The sequence below is a fragment of the Triticum urartu genome, chromosome 4 (genome assembly GCF_003073215.2).
Source record: "Triticum urartu cultivar G1812 chromosome 4, Tu2.1, whole genome shotgun sequence".
In the NCBI taxonomy this organism is placed as follows: domain Eukaryota; kingdom Viridiplantae; phylum Streptophyta; class Magnoliopsida; order Poales; family Poaceae; genus Triticum; species Triticum urartu.
The window spans coordinates 65908539-65919996 of NC_053025.1; positions in this window are offsets into that span (position 1 = coordinate 65908539).

The following is an 11458-nucleotide window of genomic DNA, read 5'->3' on the forward strand; positions in this document are numbered from 1 at the left end:
CCCTACACGCACGCAAGATCATGGTGATGCATAGCAATGAGAGGGGAGAGTGTTGTCCACTTACCCTCGTAGACCGAAAGCGGAAGCATTAGCACAACGCGGTTGATGTAGTCGTACGTCTTCACGATCCGACCGATCAAGTACCGAATGCACGACACCTCCGAGTTCTGCACACGTTCAACTCGATGACGTCCCTCGAACGCCGATCCAGCCGAGTGTTGAGGGAGAGTTTCGTCAGCACGACGGCGTGGTGACGATGATGATGTTCTACCGACGCAGGGCTTCGCCTAAGCACTGCTACGATATGATCGAGGTGGATTATGGTGGAGGGGGGCACCACACATGGCTAAGAGATCAAGATATCAATTGTTGTGTCTTTGGGGTGCCCCCTGCCCTCGTATATAAAGGAGTGGAGGAGGGGGAGGGCCGGCCCTCTCTATGGCGCGCCCTGGGGAAGTCCTACTCCCACCGGGAGTAGGATTCCCCCTTTCCTAGTAGAACTAGGAGCCCTTCCAAGTAGTAGGAGTAGGAGGGAAGGAAAGGGAAGGGAAAAGGAGAAGGAAGGGGGCGCCCCCCTCCCTAGTCCAATTTGGACAGCCCATGGGGAGGGGTGCGGCCACCCTTTGAGGCCTTTCTCTCCTTTCCCGTATGGCCCATTAAGGCCCAATACGAATTCCCGTAACTCCCCAGTACTCCCGATAATACCCGAATCACTCGGAACCTTTCCGATGTCCGAATATAGTCGTCCAATATATCGATCTTTACGTCTAGACCATTTCGACACTCCTCGTCATATCCCCGATCTCATCCGGGACTCCGAACTCCTTCGGTACATCAAAACACATAAACTCATAATATAACCGTCATCGAACTTTAAGCGTGCGGACCCTACGGGTTCGAGAACTATGTAGACATGACCGAGACATGTCTCTGGTCAATAACCAATAGTGGAACCTGGATGCTCATATTGGCTCCTACATATTCTACGAAGATCTTTATCGGTCAAACCGCATAACAACATACGTTGTTCCCTTTGTCATCGGTATGTTACTTGCCCGAGATTCGATCGTCGGTATCTCAATACCTAGTTCAATCTCGTTATCGGCAAGTCTCTTTACTCGTTCCGTAACACATCATCCCGCAACTAACTCATTAGTTGCAATGCTTGCAAGGCTTATAGTGATGTGCATTACCGAGTGGGCCCAGAGATACCTCTCCGACAATCGGAGTGACAAATCCTAATCTCGAAATACGCCAACCCAACAAGTACCTTTGGAGACACCTGTAGAGCACCTTTATAATCACCCAGTTACATTGTGACGTTTGGTAGCACACAAAGTGTTCCTCCGGTAAACGGGAGTTGCATAATCTCATAGTCATAGGAACATGTATAAGTCATGAAGAAAGCAATAGCAACAAACTGAACGATCAAGTGCTATGCTAACGGAATGGGTCAAGTCAATCCCATCATTCTCTAATGATGTGACCCCGTTAATCAAATGACAACTCATGTCTATGGCTAGGAAACTTAACCATCTTTGATTCAACGAGCTAGTCAAGTAGAGGCATACTAGTGACATACTATTTGTCTATGTATTCACACATGTATTATGTTTCTGGTTAATACAATTCTAGCATGAATAATAAACATTTATCATGATATAAGGAAATAAATAATAACTTCATTATTGCCTCTAGGGCATATTTCCTTCAGTCTCCCACTTGCACTAGAGTCAATAATCTAGTTCACATCGCCATGTGATTTAACATCAATAGTTCACATTACCATGTGATTAACACCCATAGTTCACATCGTCATGTGACCAATACCCAAAGGGTTTACTAGAGTCAATAATCTAGTTCACATCGCTGTGTGATTAATACCCAAAGAATACTAAGGTGTGATCATGTTTTGCTTGTGAGGGAAGTTTAGTCAAAGGGTCTGCCACATTCAGATTCCGTATGTATTTTGCAAATTTATATGTCAACAATGCTCTGCACGGAGCTACTCTAGCTAATTGCTCCCACTTTCAATATCTATCCAGATTGAGACTTTGAGTCATCTGGATCAGTGTCAAAACTTGCATTGACGTAACCCTTTACGACGAACCTTTTGTCACCTCCATAATTGAGAAACATATCCTTATTCTACTAAGGATAATTTTGACCAATGTCCAGTTATCTACTCCTAGATCACTATTGTACTCCCTTGCCAAACTTAGGGCAGGGTATACAATAGGTCTGGTACACAACATGGCATACTTTATAGAACCTATGGCTGAGGCATAGGGAATGACTTTCATTCTCTCTCTATCTTCTGCCATGGTCGGGTTTTGAGTCTTACTCAACTTCACACCTTGTAACACATGCAAGAACTCCTTCTTTGACTGTTCCATTTTGAACTACTTCAAAATCTTGTCAAGGTATGTACTCATTGAAAAACTTATCAAGCGTCTTGATCTATCTCTATAGATCTTGATGCTCAATATGTAAGCAGCTTCACCGAGGTCTTTCTTTGAAAAACTCCTTTCAAACATTCCTTTATGCTTTGTAGAATAATTCTACATTATCTCCGATCAACAATATGTCATTCACATATACTTATCAGAAAGGCTGTAGTGCTCCCACTCACTTTCTTGTAAATACAGGCTTCACCACAAGTCTGTATAAAACTATATGCTTTAATCAACTTATCAAAGCGTATATTCCAACTCCGAGATGCTTGCACTAGTCCATAGATGGATCGCTGGAGCGTGCATATTTTTTTAGTACCTTTAGGATTGACAAAACCTTTTGGTTGCATCATATACAACTCTTCCTTAATAAATCCATTAAGGAATGCAGTTTTGTTTATCCATTTGCCAGATTCCATAAAATGTGACAATTGCTAACATGATTCGGACAGACTTAAGCATAGATACGAGTGAGAAACTCTCATCGTAGTCAACACCTTGAACTTGTCAAAAACCCTTTTGCGACAATTCTAGCTTTGTAGATAGTAACACTACTATCAGCGTCCGTCTTCCTCTTGAAGATCCATTTAATCTCAATGGCTCGCCGATCAATGGGCAAGTCAATCAAAGTCCATACTTTGTTCTCATACATGGATCTCATCTCAGATTTCATGGCCTCAAGCCATTTCGCGGAATCTGGGCTCATCATCGCTTCCTCATAGTTCGTAGGCTCGTCATGGTCAAGTAACATGACCTCTAGAACAGGATTACCGTACCACTCTGGTGCGGATCTCACTCTGGTTTACCTACGAGGTTTGGTAGTAACTTGATCTGAAGTTACATGATCATCATCATTATCTTCCTCACTAATTGGTGTAGTAGTAACAGGAACAGATTTCTGTGATGAACTACTTTCCAATAAGGGAGCAGGTACAGTTACCTCATCAAGTTCTACTTTCCTCCCACTCACTTCTTTCGAGAGAAACTCCTTCTCTAGAAAGGATCCATTCTCAGTAATGAATATCTTGCCTTCGGATCTGTGATAGAAGGTGTACCCAACATTTTCTTTTGGGTATCCTATGAAGATGCACTTCTCCAATTTGGGTTTGAGCTTATCAGGTTGAAACTTTTTCACATAAGCATTGCAACCTCAAACTTTAAGAAATGACAGCTTAGGTTTCTTGCCAAACCATAGTTCATACGAAGTCGTCTCAACGGATTTAGATGGTGCCCTATTTAATGTGAATGTAGCTGTCTCTAATGCATAACCCCAAAACGATAGTGGTAAATCGGTAAGAGACATCATAGATCGCACCATATCTAATAAAGTACGGTTACGACATTCGGACACACCATTACACTGTGGTGTTCTAGGTGGCGTGAGTAGTGAAACTATTTCACATTGTTTTAACTGAAGCCCAAACTCGTAACTCAAATATTTTACTTCTACGATCATATCGTAGAAACTTTTATTTTTGTTACGATGATTCTCCACTTCACTCTGAAATTCTTTGAACTTTTCAAATGTTTCAGACTTGTGTTTCATCAAGTAGATATACTCATATATTCTCAAATCATCTGTGAAGATCAGAAAATAATGATACCTGCCGCGAGCCTCAATATTCATCGGACCACATACATCAGTATGTATGATTTCAAACAAATTTGTTGGTCGCTCCATTGTTCCGGAGAACGGAGTCTTAGTCATCTTGCCCATGAAGCATGGTTCGCAAGCATCAACTGATTCATAATCAAGTGATTCCAAAAGCCCATTAGCATGAATTTTCTTCATGCGCTTTACACCAATATGACCTAAACGACAGTGCCACAAATAAGTTGCACTATCATTATTAACTTTGCATCTTTTGGCTTCAATATTATAAAAATGTGTATCACCACGATCGAGATCCAACAAACCATTTTCATTGGGTGTATGACCATAGAAGGTTTTATTCATGTAAATAGAACAACAATTATTCTCTAACTTACATGAATAACCGTATTGCAATAAACATGATCCAATCATATTCATGCTCAACGCAAACACTAAATAACATTTATTTTAGGTTTAACACTAATCCCGAAAGTATAGGGAGTGTGCGATGATGTCATATCAATCTTGGAACCATTTCCAATACACATCGTCACTTCATCCTTAACTAGTCTCTGTTCATTCTGCAATTCCAGTTTTGAGTTACTATTCTTAGCAACTGAACTAGTATCAAATACTAAGGGGTTGCTATAAACTTTAGTAAAGTACACATCAATAACATGTATATCAAATATACCTATGTTCACTTTGCCATCCTTCTTATCCACCAATTACTTGGGGTAGTTCCACTTCCAATGACCGGTCCCTTTGCAGTAGAAGCACTCAGTTTCAGGCTTAGGTCCAGACTTGGGTTTTTTCACTTGAGAAGCAACTTGTTTGCCGTTCTTCTTGAAGTTCCCCTTTCTTCCCTTTGTCCCTTTACTTGAAACTACTGGTTTTACCATCAACACTTGATGCTTTTCTTGATTTCTACCTTCGTCGATTTCAGCATCACGAAGAGCTTGGGAATCGTTTTCGTTATCCCTTGCATATTATAGTTCATCACGAAGTTCTACTAACTTGGTGATGGTGACTAGAGAATTCTGTCAATCACTATTTTATCTGGAAGATTAACTCCCACTTGATTCAAGCGATTGTAGTACCCAGACAATCTGAGCACATGCTCATTGCTTGAGCTATTCTCCTCCATCTTTTAGCTATAGAACTTGTTGGAGACTTCATATCTCTCAACTCGGGTATTTGCTTGAAATATTAACTTCAACTCCTGGAACATCTCATATGGTCCATGACGTTCAAAACGTCTTTGAAATCCCGATTCTAAGTTGTTAAGCATGGTGCACTAAACTATCAAGTAGTTATCATATTGAGCTAGCCAAACGTTCATGACGTCTGCATCTGCTCCTGCAATAGGCCTGTTACCTAGCGGTGCATCAAGGACATAATTCTTTTGTGCAGCAATGAGGATAATCCTCAGATCATGGATCCAATCCGCATCATTGCTACTAACATTTTTCGACTTAGTTTTCTCTAGGAACATATCAAAAATAAAACAGAGGAGCTAAACGCGAGCTATTGATCTACAACATAGATATGCTAATACTACCAGGACTAAGTTCATGATAAATTTAAGTTCAATTAATCATATTACTTAAGAACTCCCACTTAGATAGACATCCCTCTAATCATCTAAGTGATCACGTGACCCATATCAACTAAACCATAACCGATCATCACGTGAAATGGAGTAGTTTTCAATGGCGAACATCATTATGTTGATCATATCTACTATATGATTCACACTTGACCTTTCGGTCTCCAGTGTTCCGAGGCCATATCTGCATATGCTAGGCTCGTCAAGTTTAACCTAAGTATTCCGCATGTGCAAAACTGGCTTGCACCCGTTGTAGATGGACGTAGAGATTATCACACCCGATCATCACGTGGTGTCTGGGCACGACGAACTTTGGCAATGGTGCATAATCAGGGAGAACACTTTTTATCTTGAAATTTAGTGAGAGATCATCTTATAATGCTACCGTCAATCAAAGCAAAATAAGATGCATAAAAGATAAACATCACATGCAATCAAAATATGTGACATGATATGGCCATCATCATCATGTGCCTTTGATCTCCATCTCCAAAGCATCATCATGATTTCCATCGTCACCGGCATGACACCATGATCTCCATCATCTTGATCTATATCAATGTGTCGTCACATGGTCGTCTCGCCAACTATTGCTCTTGCAACTATTGCTATCGCATAGCGATAATGTAAAGCAATTATTTGGCGCTTGCATCTTATGCAATAAAGAGACACCATAAGGCTTCCGCCAGTTGCCAATAACTTCAACAAAACATGATCATCTTATACAACAACTTATATCTCATCACGTCTTGACCATATCACATCACAACATGCCCTGCAAAAACAAGTTAGACGTCCTCTACTTTGTTGTTGCAAGTTTTACGTGGCTGCTACGGGCTTAGCAAGAACCGTTCTTACCTACGCATCAAAACCACAACGATAGTTTGTCAAGTTGGTGCTGTTTTAACCTTCGCAAGGACCAGGCGTAGCCACACTCGGTTCAACTAAAGTTGGAGAAACTGACACCCGCTAGTCACCTGTGTGCATAGCACAGAGGTAAAACCAGTCTTGCGTAAGCGTACCCGTAATGTCGGTCCGGGCCGCTTCATCCAACAATACCGCGGAACCAAAGTGTGACATGTTGGTAAGCAGTATGACTTATATCGCCCCCAACTCACTTGTGTTCTACTCGTGCATATTACATCAACGCATAAAACCTGGCTCGGAAGCCACTGTTGGGGAACGTAGTAATTTCAAAAAATTTCCTACGCACACGCAAGATCATGGTGATGCATAGCAACGAGAGGAGAGAGTGTTGTCCACGTACCCTCGTAGACCGAAAGCGGAAGCGTTAGCACAACGCGGTTGATGTAGTCGTACGTCTTCACGATCCGACCGATCAAGTACCGAACGCACGGCACCTCCGAGTTCTGCACACGTTCAACTCGATGACGTCCCTCGAACTCCGATCCAGCTAAGTGTTGAGGGAGATTTTCGTCAGCACGACGGCGTGGTGACGATGATGATGTTCTACCGACGCAGGGCTTCGCCTAAGTACCGCTACGATATGATCGAGGTGGATTATGGTGGAGGGGGGCACCGCACACGGCTAAGAGATCAAGAGATCAATTGTTGTGTCTTTGGCGTGCCCCTGCCCCCGTATATAAAGGAGTGGAGGAGGGGGAGGGCCGGCCCTCTCTATGGCGCGCCCTAGGGAAGTCCTACTCCCACCGGAAGTAGGATTCCCCCTTTCCTAGTAGAACTAGGAGCCCTTCTAAGTAGTAGGAGTAGGAGGGAAGGAAAGGGAAGGGAAAAGGAGAAGGAAGGAAGGGGGCACCCCCCTCCCTAGTCCAATTCGGACCAGCCCATGGGGAGGGGTGCGGCCACCCTTTGAGGCCTTTCTCTCCTTTCCCGTATGGCCCATTAAGGCCCAATACGAATTCCCGTAACTCCCCGGTACTCCTAAAAATACCCGAATCACTCGGAACCTTTCCGATGTCCGAATATAGTCGTCCAATATATCGATCTTTACGTATCGACCATTTCAAGACTCCTCGTCATGTCCCCGATCTCATCCAGGACTCCGAACTCATTCGGTACATCAAAACACATAAACTCATAATATAACCGTCATCGAACTTTAAGCGTGCGGACCCTACTGGTTCGAGAACTATGTAGACATGACCGAGACACGTCTTCGATCAATAACCAATAGTGGAACCTAGTTGCTCATATTGGCTCCTACATATTCTACGAAGATCTTTATCGGTCAAACCGCATAACAACATATGTTGTTCCCTTTGTCATCGGTATGTTACTTGCCCGAGATTCGACCGTCGGTATCTCAATACCTAGTTCAATCTCGTTACCGGCAAGTCTCTTTAATCATTCCGTAACACATCATCCCGCAACTAACTCATTAGTTGCAATGCTTGCAAGGCTTATAGTGATGTGCATTACCGAGTGGGCCCAGAGATACCTCTCCGACAATCGGAGTGACAAAACCTAATCTCGAAATACGCCAACCCAACAAGAACCTTTGGAGACACCTGTAGAGCACCTTTATAATCACCCAGTTACGTTGTGACATTTGGTAGCACACAAAGTGTTCCCCTGGTAAACGGGAGTTGCATAATCTCATAGTCATAGGAAACATGTATAAGTCATGAAGAAAGCAATAACAACAAACTAAACGATCAAGTGATATGCTAACGGAATGGGTCAAGTCAATCACATCATTCTCTAATGATGTGACCCCATTAATCAAATGACAACTCATGTCTATGGCTAGGAAACTTAACCATCTTTGATTCAACGAGCGAGTCAAGTAGAGGCATACTAGTGACATACTGTTTGTCTATGTATTCACACATGTATTATGTTTCCGGTTAATACAATTCTAGCATGAATAATAAACATTTATCATGATATAAGGAAATAAATAATAACTGTATTATTGGCTCTAGGGCATATTTCCTTCAATTGCACTCTCCAAATAAAAATGACAGCAGTTCTTGTGAGCGCTAAAGTTTCTGTTTTTTACAGCAAGTTCAACAAGACTTTCCCCAAGTCTTCCCAATGGTTATACTTGGCACAAACACTAATTAAACACAAAAAACACAACCAAAACATATGCTAGATAAATTATTTATTACTAAACAGGAGCAAAAAGCAAGGAATAAAAAAAATGGGTTGCCTCCCAACAAGCGCTATCGTTTAACGCCCCTAGCTAGGCATAACAAGCAAGAATAGATCTAGGTATTGCCATCTTTGGTAGGCAATCCATAAGTGGCTCTCATAATAGATTCATAAGGTAATTTAATATTCTTTCTAGGAAAGTGTTCCATGCCTTTCCTTAATGGAAATTGGAATCTAATATTTCCTTCCTTCATATCAATAATTGCACCAATCGTTCTAAGGAAAGGTCTACCAAGAATAATGGGACATGAAGGATTGCAATCTATGTCAAGAACAATAAAATCTACGGGCACATAATTCCTATTTGCAACAATAAGAACATAATTAATTCTTCCCATAGGTTTCTTAATAGTGGAATCCGCAAGGTGCAAGTTTAGAGAGCAATCATCAAAATCACAGAAACCTAACAAATCACACAAAGTCTTAGGAATCGTGGAAACACTAGCACCCAAATGACATAAAGCATAGCATTCATGATATTCAATTTTAATTTTAATAGTTGGTTTCCACTCATCATAAAGTTTTCTAGGGATAGAAACTTCCAATTCAAGTTTTTCTTCATAAGATTGCATCAAGGCATCAACAATATGTTTAGTAAACGCTTTATTTTGACTATAAGCATGAGGAGAATTTAGCACGGATTGCAACAAGGAAATACAATAAATCAAAGATCAATTTTCATAGTTAAATTCCTTGAAATCCATAATAGTGGGTTTAGCAACATCTAGGGTTTTAATTTCTTCAATCCCACTTTTATCAAATTTAACATCAAGATCAACAAATTCCGAATTCTTGGAACGCCTTCTAGGTAAAGGTGGATCATATTCAGTCCCATCATTATCAAGATTCATATTGAAAAACAAAGATTTAATAGGGTACACATCAATAACTTTTAGATCTTCATCTTTATTTTCATAGCAACTAGAAGAACACGCTCTTATAAAGGCATCTTTCTTAGCACGCATCCTAGCGGTTCTTTCTTTGCACTCATCAATGGAAATTATCACGGCTTTGAGAGACTCATTGATATCATGCTTAGGTGGAATAGATCTAAGTTTCAAACAATCAACATCAAGAGCAATTCTATCAATGTTCCTAGCCAAATCATCAATCTTAAGCATTTTTTCTTCAATCATAGCGTTAAAATTCTTTTGCGAAGTAATAAATTCTTTAATATTAGATTCAAAATCAGAGGGAATCTTATTATAATTTCCATAAGAATTGTTGTAGGAATTACCATAATTATTAGAGGGATTACTAGGATAAGGCCTAGGATTGAAATTTCCTCTATACGCGTTGTTACCAAAATTGTTCCTACCAACAAAATTCACATCCATAGATTTATTATTATTCTCAATTAAAGTAGACAAGGGCATATCATCAGGATCAGAAGAAACATTCTTATTAGCAAATAATTTCATAAGTTCATCCATCTTTCCACTCAAAACATTAATCTCTTCTATTGCATGCACCTTTTTATTAGTAGATCTTTCAGTGTGCCATTGAGAATAATTAACCATAATTTTATCTAGGATTTTAGTAGCTTCTCCTAAAGTGATTTCCATAAAAGTGCCTCCCGCGGCCGAATCTAAAAGATTTCTAGAAGCAAAATTCAATCCGGCATAAAAATGTTGTATAATCATCCACAAATTTAAACCATGAGTAGGGTAACTACGTATCATTAATTTCATTCTCTCCCAAGCTTGTGCAACATGTTCAAGATCAAGTTGCTTAAAATTCATAATGTTGTTTCTAACAGAGATGATCTTAGCGGGAGGAAAATACTTAGAGATAAAATCATCTTTGCACTTGTTCCATGAATCAATACTATTTTTAGGCAAAGACGAAAACCAAGCTTTAGTACGATCTCTAAGCGAAAAAGGAAATAGCTTCAATTTAACAATATCATTATCCACATCTTTCTTCTTTTGCATGTCACACAAATAAACGAAGCTATTTAGATGAGTAGCGGCATCTTCACTAGGAAGGCCGGAGAACGGATCTTTCATGACAAGATTCACCAAAGCAGTATTAATTTCACAAGATTCAACATCGGTAAGAGGAGCAATCAGAGTGCTAATAAAATCATTGTTATTGGTATTGGTGAAGTCGTACAATTTAGTATTATCTTGAGCCATCGTGACAAGCAAGCAAACTAACACACAAGCAAACAAAAAGCAAGCGGGCAAAAAGAGGCAAATAGAGAGGGAGGATAGAGAGAGAGGGCGAATAAAACGACAAGGGTGAAGTGGGGGAGAGGAAAACGAGAGGCAAATGGCAAATAATGTAATGTGGGAGATAAGGGTATGTGATGGGCACTTGGTATGTTGACTTTTGCATAGACCTCGCCGGCAACGGTGCCAGAAATCCTTCTTGCTACCTCTTGAGCACTACGTTGGTTTTCCCCGAAGATTAAGGGATGATGCAGCAAAGTAGCGTAAGTATTTCCCTCAGTTTTTGAGAACCAAGGTATCAATCCAGTAGGAGGCTACGCACGAGTCCCTCGCACCTGCACAAAACAAATAAATCCTTGCAACCAACGCAAATAGGGGTTGCCAATCCCTGTAGGGCCACTTACGAGAGTGAGATCTGATAGATATGATAAGATAATATTTTTGGTATTTTTATGATAAAGATGCAAAGTAAAATAAAGGCAAGGTAAAT